We start from the raw sequence: 12,406 nt of genomic DNA on the forward strand, positions 1-12,406 counted from the left end.
AGCAGTTCCTTACTTACCTCTTCCATTATGGTAATTTCAGACTTTTTTTATTTCCAGAACTACTTTGGGCTGTAGCAGACTACTGCAATTTGGCAAGGTCAAGGCCCTATAGTTAGAGAAGTGCCTTCAGTTCATCCCATTGTTACATTCTGATTTGTCTGCATTTTAGGTAGTTAAAATTGTCTTTCCCTTTCTCTCTCCTTTATTTGCATTCTTCAGGTTAATTTGACAGCATGTCAGAATGATAACTAAATATGAATGGCACCTATGCCACTGTCAAAAGAGCAAGGAGTAACATATGCTGTAGCTAGGATGATGTGTAAGTTCTTTTTGGGACTCAGGAGTAACGATGGTTTGGTTTTTCTGTTCTGAAATTTTTTGCAATTGTGCCAGTTTCTCCTTTTTCCTTTTTAAACACAGGAAACTGAACAAATACAGCAGAAGTTTCCCATCTTTTGATGAGGGGGAGGAGGAAGTTGGCGTCTATCTTCCCTAACTCATCTTGTGATACTAACAGCTCATGACCCTTGTCTGGAATGATTACTTTCTATCTCTTAAGCTCTAGTACTATTGGGCTGTTGGAAAAATTAGTAATGCATTGCCTTGTAAATTTCTTACTTCTTTTTAGGAAATGAGATTTAATAGGAGTTTGTATTTCCTGGTTTCAGCTGGGTTAGAGTTACAACAGACAAACATCACCACCACGACCCCCAAACTACAGAATTTAGGAAGCGTGAGAATTATTTACCTGATTTGGCATTTAGAAGTTTGCTTAAAATGACTCAAGGCTTTCCCCACAGTTCCTAGACATGCTCTGAGTCAATGGTGGGTATATAAAGGGGTAGAAATAGGGGATCATTCATCTAATTTCTTGGGGACTTCTACAAGCTACCAAGAACTTTGCAGCATAGTTTTAAACAGCTTTAACAAGAATATTTTTGCCACTGCTTTTTCACATGATACAAAAATGTAGAACTCTTAATGAGAAAAACTTATTCCACTTTTTATCTTCCAGACTCTACCTGTTATAAGCTGTTCAGTGTTGTATTTTCCTAGAACCATATTTATGTACACTGATAAAAGATGTTTTGTATAAAGACAGTACAAAAGACAAGTAGTCTTTTTTTTTTTTTACTGTTGTCTTTTTAAAAAAAAAAAACAAAACCCAAAAAACAGTACGTGCTGACACTTGGGTTTTCACAGAAGTACCATTATAAGTACTGTGAAATGGAAGAACACCCAATGCCTCCTGGAGAAGTTTGGGGAGGAAAAAAACAAGTGGGGAGAAAATAGTTTGGGCAAGTGTGTTTTGTAATAAGGAATATTTGCAGGAAAATAAAATCCTTGCTAGGATTAGTCTGCTGCTTTTTGCTTATCTAATGCTGCAATCCCTGATGATGGTATCACAAATAGTTTCTGTGCAGACTATTATGATATGGTGATTTGGGATTATGTTTTCATATGAGAATAGAAAAGATGGGAGTGTGTAATATGTTCTTCACAAACCATTACTATTGTGAGTTGATAACGTGGTTTAGAAGCAATGACAAGTTGGCACCAGCTGTGGTGACTGAATAGGTTAGGCACAGAAATTAGAATATTAGTTGTTACTTTTTGTAATGCAGTTCATTGAAAAAGTATTAATAGATTGCTAAAATAAAGTACCACAGCATCTAGTTTATCTGTATAGTAGTTTCTTATATATGGCACTTTCAAAATGTAAGAATTTCAATGTTTTGGGAAACATTACATAGTATGCACTAGTAAATAGTTTTTTTTCCTTACTTTCTGTACTTAACTAAGACAATAGGAATTACGTGATTTAAGGCTTCACGATGAAACTTACATGTAAATAGTTATCGTTCAGGATGCAGCACATTAGCTAGCTTAATTGTGATTTAAAATATTTGTGTTTTCCATGCTAATGGAAAATGGCAAGGGAATACTGGAAATTTATGACTGAGGAAGTAAATCCAACTCATGTTTTTTGTTTGAAGATCCGTAAATCTGTTCCTGTGCATTTTGGGAGGAATCTGTTCCACCACACTTGCTTATAATGGAACAGAATAGACTCTGCCTGATTGTATTGGTATTAGTGTCAGATTATAGATAAGATGACAAATGCTGCTTGTATGTCATTTTTATGCTTCTCTGGTAGTGAGGCCACACCTGCAAGACAGAGCATCCTTTAAACTTGAAACACCTGTATAACTAGTTGTTCAATTATATTCAGTTTCCAACACTGAAAGAAGTGTGGTTGTTCAATGACTTCCATTTCTCATTAGGCTGTGATGTGGTTTTTGAATACTGCAGGTGAGGGGAAAATAAGGAAGTTCTGCAGTTGTTTTTTTAAATGATATTTTATAGTTGCCTAGGTGAGATATAGTTAAAAGATTACATCAGAGATGAATATTGCAGATTTCATTTAAATGTGGACATTATTAAAAGGGGAAAAGCAAAGCTGTAGAAGACTGAAACTTCAGTGAAAGTTACAGCATTGCTGCAGCATCTGTAACTTGGTGAACTTTTAATTATGGTATATGTCAGCTTTCATGGAAGTTACGGCTAGGTACAGTTATGATTAAGAAGAGAATCTTGTATTTTCTAACCACTTTTTAATTCTGATTCATTAAAGAGCATCTCAATTCAAAATATTTAATAGGCAAAAACAGCTATTGAAGTGCCAGTTGCAAAAAATGAAATGTTATATTAAGAAGAAAGTGAATATAGAATTGCTATCATAGCCATTTACCAATGATCACTGTAAACATTCAAGAAAAAACATACAGTGCATCTGAAACATTTTTCTTCCTGAGAGTTAAAATGAAAAATTTATCTTATATCCATAATACTGTGTGTATAAATGTTAATGACTTTCTTTTCTTTCTCCAAAGTGGAAGTCAAATTTGAAAAGAAACTTTGGAGTATATGGCCAGTAAAACATTCAGACTGTGAAAATAGTGCTTTTGGCTTTGTCCTCTAGATAGAGATCTTGGCTGTTCCCAAATCTGACAGGTAAAGGGTGAACCAGCTCAAGTTTTGGACAGGTAAACTGTTATACCATTTAGATCCTGTAAGGAATACTGCATGTAAACTAAGTGGCACTATTATTTCTGAAGTCTCTATTTACGTTTCAAAGGTGGTTTTATGTTTGTATCCATTATTTAAGGTTAGTTAGTTTACCTCATTTAATTTCACATTTTCTTAAAGCTATAGATATGTAAATTTCTTATTTATATTTTCAGTATCAACCAAACTTACAACTGTTACAGTTTATTACTGCATACACACATAAGTCAGACTAGTGTAGTTTTGAACAAGTTAAAGTCATTAGTTCCATCTGCCTTGGTATGTATAAAATGACATGTGTATTGAGATGTCTATCTTTTGACATGTAGAATTATAATGGCAAATGTTTACAATTTTTAACAGTACTACAGGTTTCTGCTTTAGCACTTCAGCAGTGCTGGTGTAAATGTTTCCTCGCACCTCTTTCCATACATGTTGTGGTGTCTTCAAACTCCTTGGTCCTTTGTGTGAAGGTTAGTGAAGTTTCTGGGGTTTGAGCTGGGGATGCTGGGTATCCTGACACAAGTAATGTGCCAGTAACAAAAACTTCTGCATTTGTCATATATTTGTAGATTAGTGCTTACAGCTCTTTTATGGGTATTTCAGCTTGCACAAATGGTTGGATAAATTGTTTTGGAAGCATACAATCCAACAAATACTTTCCCTAAAATAAAAAATGATTAGTTGTGTGAAGAAATGAATAACATAATCTTGCCCTATGACATTGTATATTCTTTACAACCATTCAAGCTTTTGCAGCATGTGACTACCTTTAGTTAAATTTTTCTCTTTTCAATCAAATATGGTGTTAAAAGATATTTCACCCTGCACATGAACTGTATATCTGAATGTGCAGTCTCAAAGCATGTTGTGTTCGACAGGGAATAGGCTGCCTACTGGCTTAGACAAGACATTGATTTAGGAATAAGTCACAGTCTCTTTGATTTACTTTTCTTTTTTGAAACATCTTAAAATATGATTGAAAAGCATTACAGATGATTTCATTATTAATTATGGTGGTTCAGTAATAGACTCTACACGATGAAAGAGTGCTCGCTACCTTAATCTTTAAACATTTATAATAACCATTGTTTATTTCTCTTTCTAATCCCCACTGCAACTCCTGTGTCCCTTGGGCTCAATAGACAAGGTGTTACCAGATCTGTTGTAGCAGAGTGCTCCAGGGCTCTGCTACCTGTGTTTTGTCATGGCTTTCAGTATGTTTATAGGGGAAGATAGTTACATTGCTTCACTAGAAATGTATGGTAATATACAGGGGATCAGTTATGTTGAGGTTATTTCTAGAAAATGTAAAACTAACTAGGCAGTTTCAGGTATCTGTCAATAATTGACAACATTGGAGAAAATACCTGGAAACAAACCAGGATCAGAGCTTCCATTATTTGACTAGACATTTATTTCAAGAGAATTAAAGAGGAAAAACAAATTTTACTGCAGTAATGGGCATAAATAACTATTGTGTGTGTTTTTTCTATCTCACTGTAGAAAATAAACTAATGAATAACTAACATTTTCTTCTATCTGTGGTGCCTTTCAGTATTTTCATTAAATTAGTTATTTGTAATTTTTATGTTCTTACTTTTGCCTGGAAAATGTGCTCAAATATCAAAATTCTCCATCATTTGAATGAGCAGTGAGGAATGTTACACCACTATTTGCTGTTGGCAATCTTATCTTCTTTTTTTTTTTTGACCTAAAGTTTGAAGGGCTTGGTCTTGTGTTCCTGGTTCTGTAATTTAGTTGTGAACTAGAGTCAAAGCCAGTTAAAATAAGTTCTAAATTTCATCGGAGTTAGATCAGGCTTTCTGAAAAACTAAAGATTTGAAATCTGATAGGCTGGCAAAATTCTAACCTTTGGCTCTGAGTGTATAATTTAGTTAGGATGTTTTTATATTTTCATGTAACTAGCTCTGGCAAAATAATTTGTCTCTCTGAGCAGATACTTAGATACTACATGGTTTATCTGATGCTTCATATATGTTGTATTTTTGAAAATAGAAGTCTGTAGTAGTGAGCTGCTTGGTTGTAAAGGTGATGATACAAGAATTTCCTCTGCATTTGCACATCATGTCCTTCACCCTTGCTCTCTCCGCTTTTATTTCTAGCAGGCAGCAACTGCAAGTGATTGGCGAGGGCCAGATGGCTCCTGTCAGGTCTAGGAGGCAGGCAGGTAGTGGAAGTCAGGATCTGCCTTTTCATCCTGAGGTAGCTGCAAAGGTGACTGAGAGACTTCCCTTTGGGTTATTTGTATACATATATGTGCACTGCTGCTCAGTAACACTCTTTTAATGTAGAATCTGCTGGTTATGACTGTGAAAATACAGTACTCTTCCTAAAAGTACATAATGGTTGAGATGTACCTTCCAGTAATGATCATTTTGTCACTTATTTGTAGAGTTGTTCTGAATGAGATCTGGTTCCCATTGTACAGTGTTGTAAAGACACGCAGTAAATTTCTTGCAAAGGGCTTGAATTAAATAAGCAAAGGCAATGAGACTTGAACCAAGCCGCTATACATGGAATCATCCTGTAGGTTATTACAGGGCTATCTGTGTAGCCCTGTATTTCAGGTCTCTATTCCAAATGCATGGATATTTGAGATGAGTTTTCCAGTGCACACAGTTGATTTAATGTATTAAACTGTTTACTTTTCAACTTATATAAGTTAGTGGTAAGCATAGTCCTCAGACAAATGAAAAATGAGTATTCAGGTTGTCAATATGTATTCAAATGTCAATAATTCTTAATACTACAATATTAAAAATAGTCTAGTTAGGTTTTTTTATATACTCTCATTTACTTATCTCACTAGTTGCACTTTGTACTTCTGTCAAGAAAATAGTGTGCAAATTGTATATGGTGAAGTTTGGTTTGTTGGTGGTTTTTAACTGAAATCCTAAGTACATACTTTCTCAACCATTTTTTTTTTTCTTAAGAATACATTAACAAAAGCAGAGTCTTTTGCTTCCAGAAAGACCATGATTGAGAACTCAGTATTTGAAGAGCCTGGAGAGCAAAAAAGATTGTGAATACTATTTTAAAATATTATAGTGGTGGATTTCCTTGATCTGTCCTTCTCCTTTCTCTCCAGAAGAACCACAAACAAACAAACCAACCTTCTGGAATGAGGAGGACCAGGAACAATTTCAGTCCCAAAGCAGGAAGTGATTATTGTTTTAGTAAGTCATAAACTGGAAGAATGGCTGAAAATGAAAGTATAATTTTTAGTTATAACTAAGCACTCCTGCAAGTGACAGCTCATCTCATTTTTCATATGAACTTCAATTTATTTTGTTTTCCTCCTTGGTAATTCCACTGATTTCTAGAGCATAACTGAGCAGTTATGCTATTGTGCACTTAGCACCAGCCTACTTAATGGCTGTTCGTGCACCTGTTGGTGTGCAAACAAAAGAACAACATGTCGTGGAGTTCTGCAAACTGCCATCCTTAACTTTCAATCAAAATACAACAAAGAGGAAGAAGAAAATTCAGACCGGGGAACAGTCTATGTACCAATAAATAGGTCACAATTTATACAAAATACTTTAGATGACCAGATGGTTACAGAGTTTTATCTGCATAATTTGTATTGGGTATGTATATCTCAGGGCATGAAATAGCTGTGAGCTGTGAACACACGATGTTCCTTTTGGGACCCAAAGTAGAATACCCTTATAACAGAGAGCCAAATAGTGGGGGAACTCAGAATTTATTGCTTGCATGAACACCTGTGCATTGGTTTTTGTTTTGCTTTTAATTTGTCTGTATCTGAAAGTGATGTAAGCAGCATCTGGTTATTCTTATTTAGTATGCCTATGCTGCCAAAAAATCAACAGATTCCTACTGTACTGCATTTCAGAACTAATGAAGACATAATTATATCCCTGAGCAGGAGGAAGGAATTATGCTTTGTTGGGGACTAGACTAGAATAGAAAGAAAGTAAAAGAGCAAAAGAGTATTTTGAACCAAGTAAGAAAAGTGATCGCTTCTGTCAAAGATCTGGTATTTTTATTTGTTGCCAGTTGACTGAGAAAATAATGCAGTAGTAGAACTTCTATTTCTTTTGAAAATATGAACAACTTAGGTAGAAGCAGAGGCTTATTCCCTTTTAATTTTACACATCTGTTTTGCCATCGTTTCACCTTCTGCTTGAAACTGATGTACTGATTTGTAGATTCTCATGAAGATATTAAAAATAAGCTGATAATTAAAAGCAGGATACGTTCTTTGTTGACCTTGTTGGCTTGTTTTACATGTATTTTTGAAAAGGTCTGAAAAGTATTTAAGTCTAATGTGCTTGAAAAGTCATGTAATTCCCTGAGAAGTAATTTAATCATTTTTGTAGGGGGCGTATGTTTTTCAAATAAGCAGTTGTAGAAATGTATAGAACTGCCTACTTTTATTTCAGTATTGGTGCTTGGAGTGAGTGGGGAAGGCTGAGGAATCTCTGTCCTTGGAGACTATCAAAACTTTGACTGTACAGGGACTGGAAAAACCGTGCTGAAGTTAACCTTGCTTTGAGCAGACAGTGGATGAGGTTGCCTTCAGGGGTTTCTTCAAACCATATTGCTCTGTGATTAGAAGATTACACCTGATTTTATGTAAAAATATTTACAAGGTTTGTGTCATCTTTCTGGTAGTCAGCAATCCTGTGTGTGGCACCAGTGGGTCTCATGTCTTCTTGCTCTTGTGTATTCCTTCTTCTTTTGACAATATTGTAAACTGATCACGAGGAGATCATGGAGGTAATTGCTGGTAAATGTTTCATTCTTGTAGCGTGCCAGCTACTATGATGCAGATAACAGTTTAGCTGCCCGCTAAAGATACAGTTCCCTTCTGACTTGAAAAGTGTAGTTGTCTTCCTCTGCTAACCGATTCCTGTAACTTCCCTTGCATTATCACTGGTTGTTGGCTACTTAAATTCAGTTGCTGATTGAATTGAAAGATCTGTAGATAAAAAGTAGGTTTCAGTCCAGTTAGTCTGCTTAGAGGTGGAAGATGGTAGGATGGCTTGTTCACGGTCAGTGTTTTCTTAAATCAGTAAAAACTGATAGTACAGTTGTATCTTCAGGATGGAAACAGCCACTGTGAGAAGGCATCATATGGCGTCTCTGTATCATAAGTAAAATAATTTTGCACTAATTTTCATTTGTTTGTCAAAGTGCATCTTCACAATGTGGTAACTTAGAGAAGAATCGCAGTTTGCTCATAGTATGTGATGACGGTGATTCAAATTAATTACAAAGTTACTTTTTTCTGTTTTACTTTTGCATACTAAATGCAAGATTTGTTAGAGAGTAAGCTTTACAAAAGGGATATTTCATTGTAACTCTTTAAGTTTTGAGCTTTAAATTTTGAAGCTGACTCCCCTACCCCCCCACTCAATCTAATTTACTTGGTCTTAGAACAAATTACAATATTGGAGAATTCTTACTGGCCACCCTTCAGCCATTGCCATGAAACAATGTTCATGTATTTTACACAAGCTTTTTTGCTGTATTTTAAGGAAGAAATCCTTAAAACGACTAATACAAATAAAATGTGATACAGGTGGAAAATGAACATATGTCCTGTTTCGCAGATACTTAAATTTATTCTGTTGGAGAACTGGGAATCGGCTCTTTAATTGAATCAAAGACAATACTGGACCTTGGTCATGGTAATTCATGAGATAATATATCCTGAAATTGCAAACAAATATTTGGGAAAATAGAAGTTTTCTACAAATGTTTGTGATAATCTGTAGCAAATTTGGATTTGGGGTCAGGGGAGGTGGGGGTGTGTGTATCAAGATCAACTCTGAAAAAGAAAAACAAAATATGGAGGCATATAAAATAATAAAAAAACCCACCACAACAACCAAACTCTAAAACTTCTAAATAATAGATTTGGTTTTTCCGTTAAAATATTTGTAACCTATTATGTAAACACATAATCTCAATTGCCTGATGTTACACTTGGTAAAATTAAGATAACTGGAGGAATATTTAATGTGATTAGTAGATGTTGGGGTCATTGCCTTTTGTAGGTAAAATTGAAAGTCTAGTGGTCTAAATTCATAACCTAGGTAGGATCGTATTGTCTCAGTTACGGAAAATTCAAATAGCTCTTTGCCATTCACAATAAATATTTTTTACAAATGACATACAAAATTACTATATTCTACATTGCGCTAAATGCTGGTTTGAAGTGTTTGGACTATAAACTCAGTAGGAATGTTCTTCTAGTCTGTAAAATGTTGGACACGCTTGTGGTGCTGTACAAGTTAATATTTTAATTTTACATTTAAACTGATTTTGAGTCACTATATTTGTAGGAATAAATTTGTAAATTAGCAGTGTGAGGTGACCTGTTCTAGGCTAATGATTTCCACAATGGTGGTAATATAAAAGTTTGGAAATCTGTAAGGGGGGGGCAGAAAGGAGCAGCCAGGTGGTCACCAGATTGTCTGGAGCAGGACCTGTGCTAGCCAGCTCAGAAGAGGGTTGAGAACTCTGCCTGCCAGGCATGCAGCCGGAAGAAGTGCTGAAGAAAGCTAGGTGGGGAATTTAATGGTAACCTGTAACAAGGGAAAATGCAGGGTGAGACTTAGTTTGCTACAAAAGTACATGGGTTTAAAAGCACTGAAACACTACCCCCTGCTGTTTCTGATGCAGTATTGGAATACCTAATACTTCAAAAAACACAGTTTATATATGGACTCTTTTAATGCTTTGTTTTCTTTTTAACATAACAGAAAAAGTAAAACGCTGAAGTATAATGTGCCTCAAAAGTAGCTGGCCTTGATTGTGACTCAGTAGCACAGGCTCTGTTTAGCTTTGTACTGAAAGCGGGACTTCTGCATTTGTTTTAAGTGGTGAATGCAGCCTGTCCTCTGCAGAATACAGTACTTCTGGAGTGTGTAATGAAACTGCTGAAATTTTTGTAAGCAAACTCATTAATTAGTTTGAATTTAAATGAAGAATTGAATTGAGAAATATAACCTTCTGTTTCAGTATTTTTCTAACCTGAATTAACTTACTAATGGATGAGATAAATTATTCAAACTTTAGATGCAGCCAAAACATACTGTAATCTTTTATAAAGTACCTTGAAGAATTTAGATTGTAGTTATCCTGAGCTGCTTGCTACTATACGTAATAGTCACAAATCTATAGCAAAGATTAGATAAACAGTTAAGGCGGTGTTAACTGTGACATCCTGTGACATCAAAAGTAATTTCACCTATTGCTTCTGCAGTTCACTTGTGTGTAACTCCAGTGGGTGTAGTAAGTCAACCAGTTTTCCTTCATAGATTGTCATGTTTTCTGTTTGTCTAGAGATTTGGTAGTTGTATGCTATCTCAACAGGTGAAAATAGCATGTCTGTTATGATTCTTCTGAACACTGGTGTTTGTAGGGCTATTGTCCAGTAAATGCAGATACAGGGATTTAGGAAGTAGAAATACTTATTTCTTCGGGATTTCTTCCCTGGTAGAGGAGAAAAGAAGATACCTTTTTAAAGGACAGATTGGTCTACAAATGCTAAAAAATCATGAATCAGAATGGTCATCTCTCATTACATTTAATAGAACTCAGTAGGGCAGAGTAAAAGTTGTTCTAATATTTAATCTCTCAGTTTCTGTGTCTTAAAATGTATGGATTTCTTTTGAGCCAGTTCCTTGTTTAGGATTTAAAGTGTCTGCAACATTCCTGAAACAAACGAAGCCCTTAACTATTTTATTCATTTATTTCTAACTTTAGTTAAACTAGAACAGAGCTTAACTTCTTTGGATATGATATGTGAAACAGGATAATATACAAAAGTATTGCTTTCAGGTTCAGAATGTTTTCTGAAGCATAAATGAAACTTTACAAGAACAATTTAGATTACTATTTTCCCCATTTTGTAGATAGGGAAGTATATCTGATTCTTTGTATCTTTTGTAAACAGCCTGTGTAATGTTATTATACTAGTTGAAGTAAAGGGGACATTAAGTGATTTCCTAAAGCATTTGAAGGAATCCATATGTAAACTGCAATTAGATTTTATTCTTACTGGTTTTTTTCCTCATCTCAGTTTATCAGTGCGGCTTTTACTACAGGGAGACTACTGCAGGACTGTAGCCACAGGGATCAAGAGAAGTGAAACTCATGCTATCTTTGGACACTTAAAAAAAATTAACTCTGAACTTAAGAGTTGTCTTACTATTTCATAAGATCTTATACCATGTGTCCTTTAACAGTATGAAATCCTGTATAATCATTTTATCAGAATAGTTTGTGGGTTTGGGTTTTTATAGAAAACAGGAGAAAGATAAAGAGTATGACTTTTCTTCTTTTTGCATAATAAGTATCCTTAGAAAGTTGTTTGGTAGGTTTGGTTTTGTTTTTTTCAGTGCAAATGTTGTTAGGGTGTTTTCTACATATTTTTAAGTGGTGGAAGTGTTTTTCCTTTCCTTACCTTATCCCCTCCATCCATCTGCAGACATTTACTGCTAAGTGATCAGAAGGCTTGAAAGTGTAATTTAAGGAAAGATTGAAAGAAAAATATTTTGTTTGGCCTACAGAAGAGAACACAAAAAAGAGATGTGATAGAGTTCTTTAGTATGTGAAAGGTCCTGCTATAACACTAAAACGTCTTTTGTGTCTGTTGGAGGTGGGACAAGGAGCAATGGTGGGGGATGATTGGAGAAAGTGAGATTTATATTAAAACGTTGTTAAAAGTTTTCTAACATAAGCAGTGGTTAATCACTTCACTGTAGAGAATCGGTGGAATCTCCATCAATGACATTTTGGAAACAGATTAACTAACATTTGCCAGGAAGGATCCCTTCAGCAATCAATCTTGGGATCATGGACAAGATAACCTTTTTAAAGTTATTTCTAGCCCTGTTTTCTAGGTTTCCTATCTTTTGGCTCACCATTCCAGCTTTTCTAAAATTCTATGGGTATCAATGATTAAATAAAGTGATGTGCATTCATTGGGAGCCAATTACTTTGAGGAGATACTAGAAGCCATTTTCCCCCTCTCTGGAATTGTTTCATATTTCACAGAAAATCATTAGCAGATACTTCTATCACTATAGTATGTATGTTGATTTAAAAAAAAAAAAAACCCACAACAATTTTTTGTTGCCAGAATATTACAGGATTTCTTAATTAAGATACCTATGCAAGTAATAATAAATAATCTTCTATGATAGCACTATCTGATTAAATTACAGTACTTTCTTTACAATTAAAAGTATGAAGTATGAACTTATAATATGATATATTCTACAATTGATTGTTTAGTTCATAGGTGTTATGTCCTCAGCATTTTAAGAAAATATTA

The 12,406-nt window shown here is 34.8% G+C and overlaps 1 protein-coding gene across 2 annotated transcripts in view; it reads left to right on the plus strand.

The window, feature by feature from the left end:
- Positions 1-12,406, plus strand: part of ARID2 (AT-rich interaction domain 2) — a 109,612-nt gene that overhangs the window by 20,000 nt on the left and 77,206 nt on the right. The gene's annotated exons all lie outside the window — the stretch shown is intronic.

The sequence above is a fragment of the Strix uralensis genome, chromosome 5, assembly GCF_047716275.1.
Source record: "Strix uralensis isolate ZFMK-TIS-50842 chromosome 5, bStrUra1, whole genome shotgun sequence".
In the NCBI taxonomy this organism is placed as follows: domain Eukaryota; kingdom Metazoa; phylum Chordata; class Aves; order Strigiformes; family Strigidae; genus Strix; species Strix uralensis.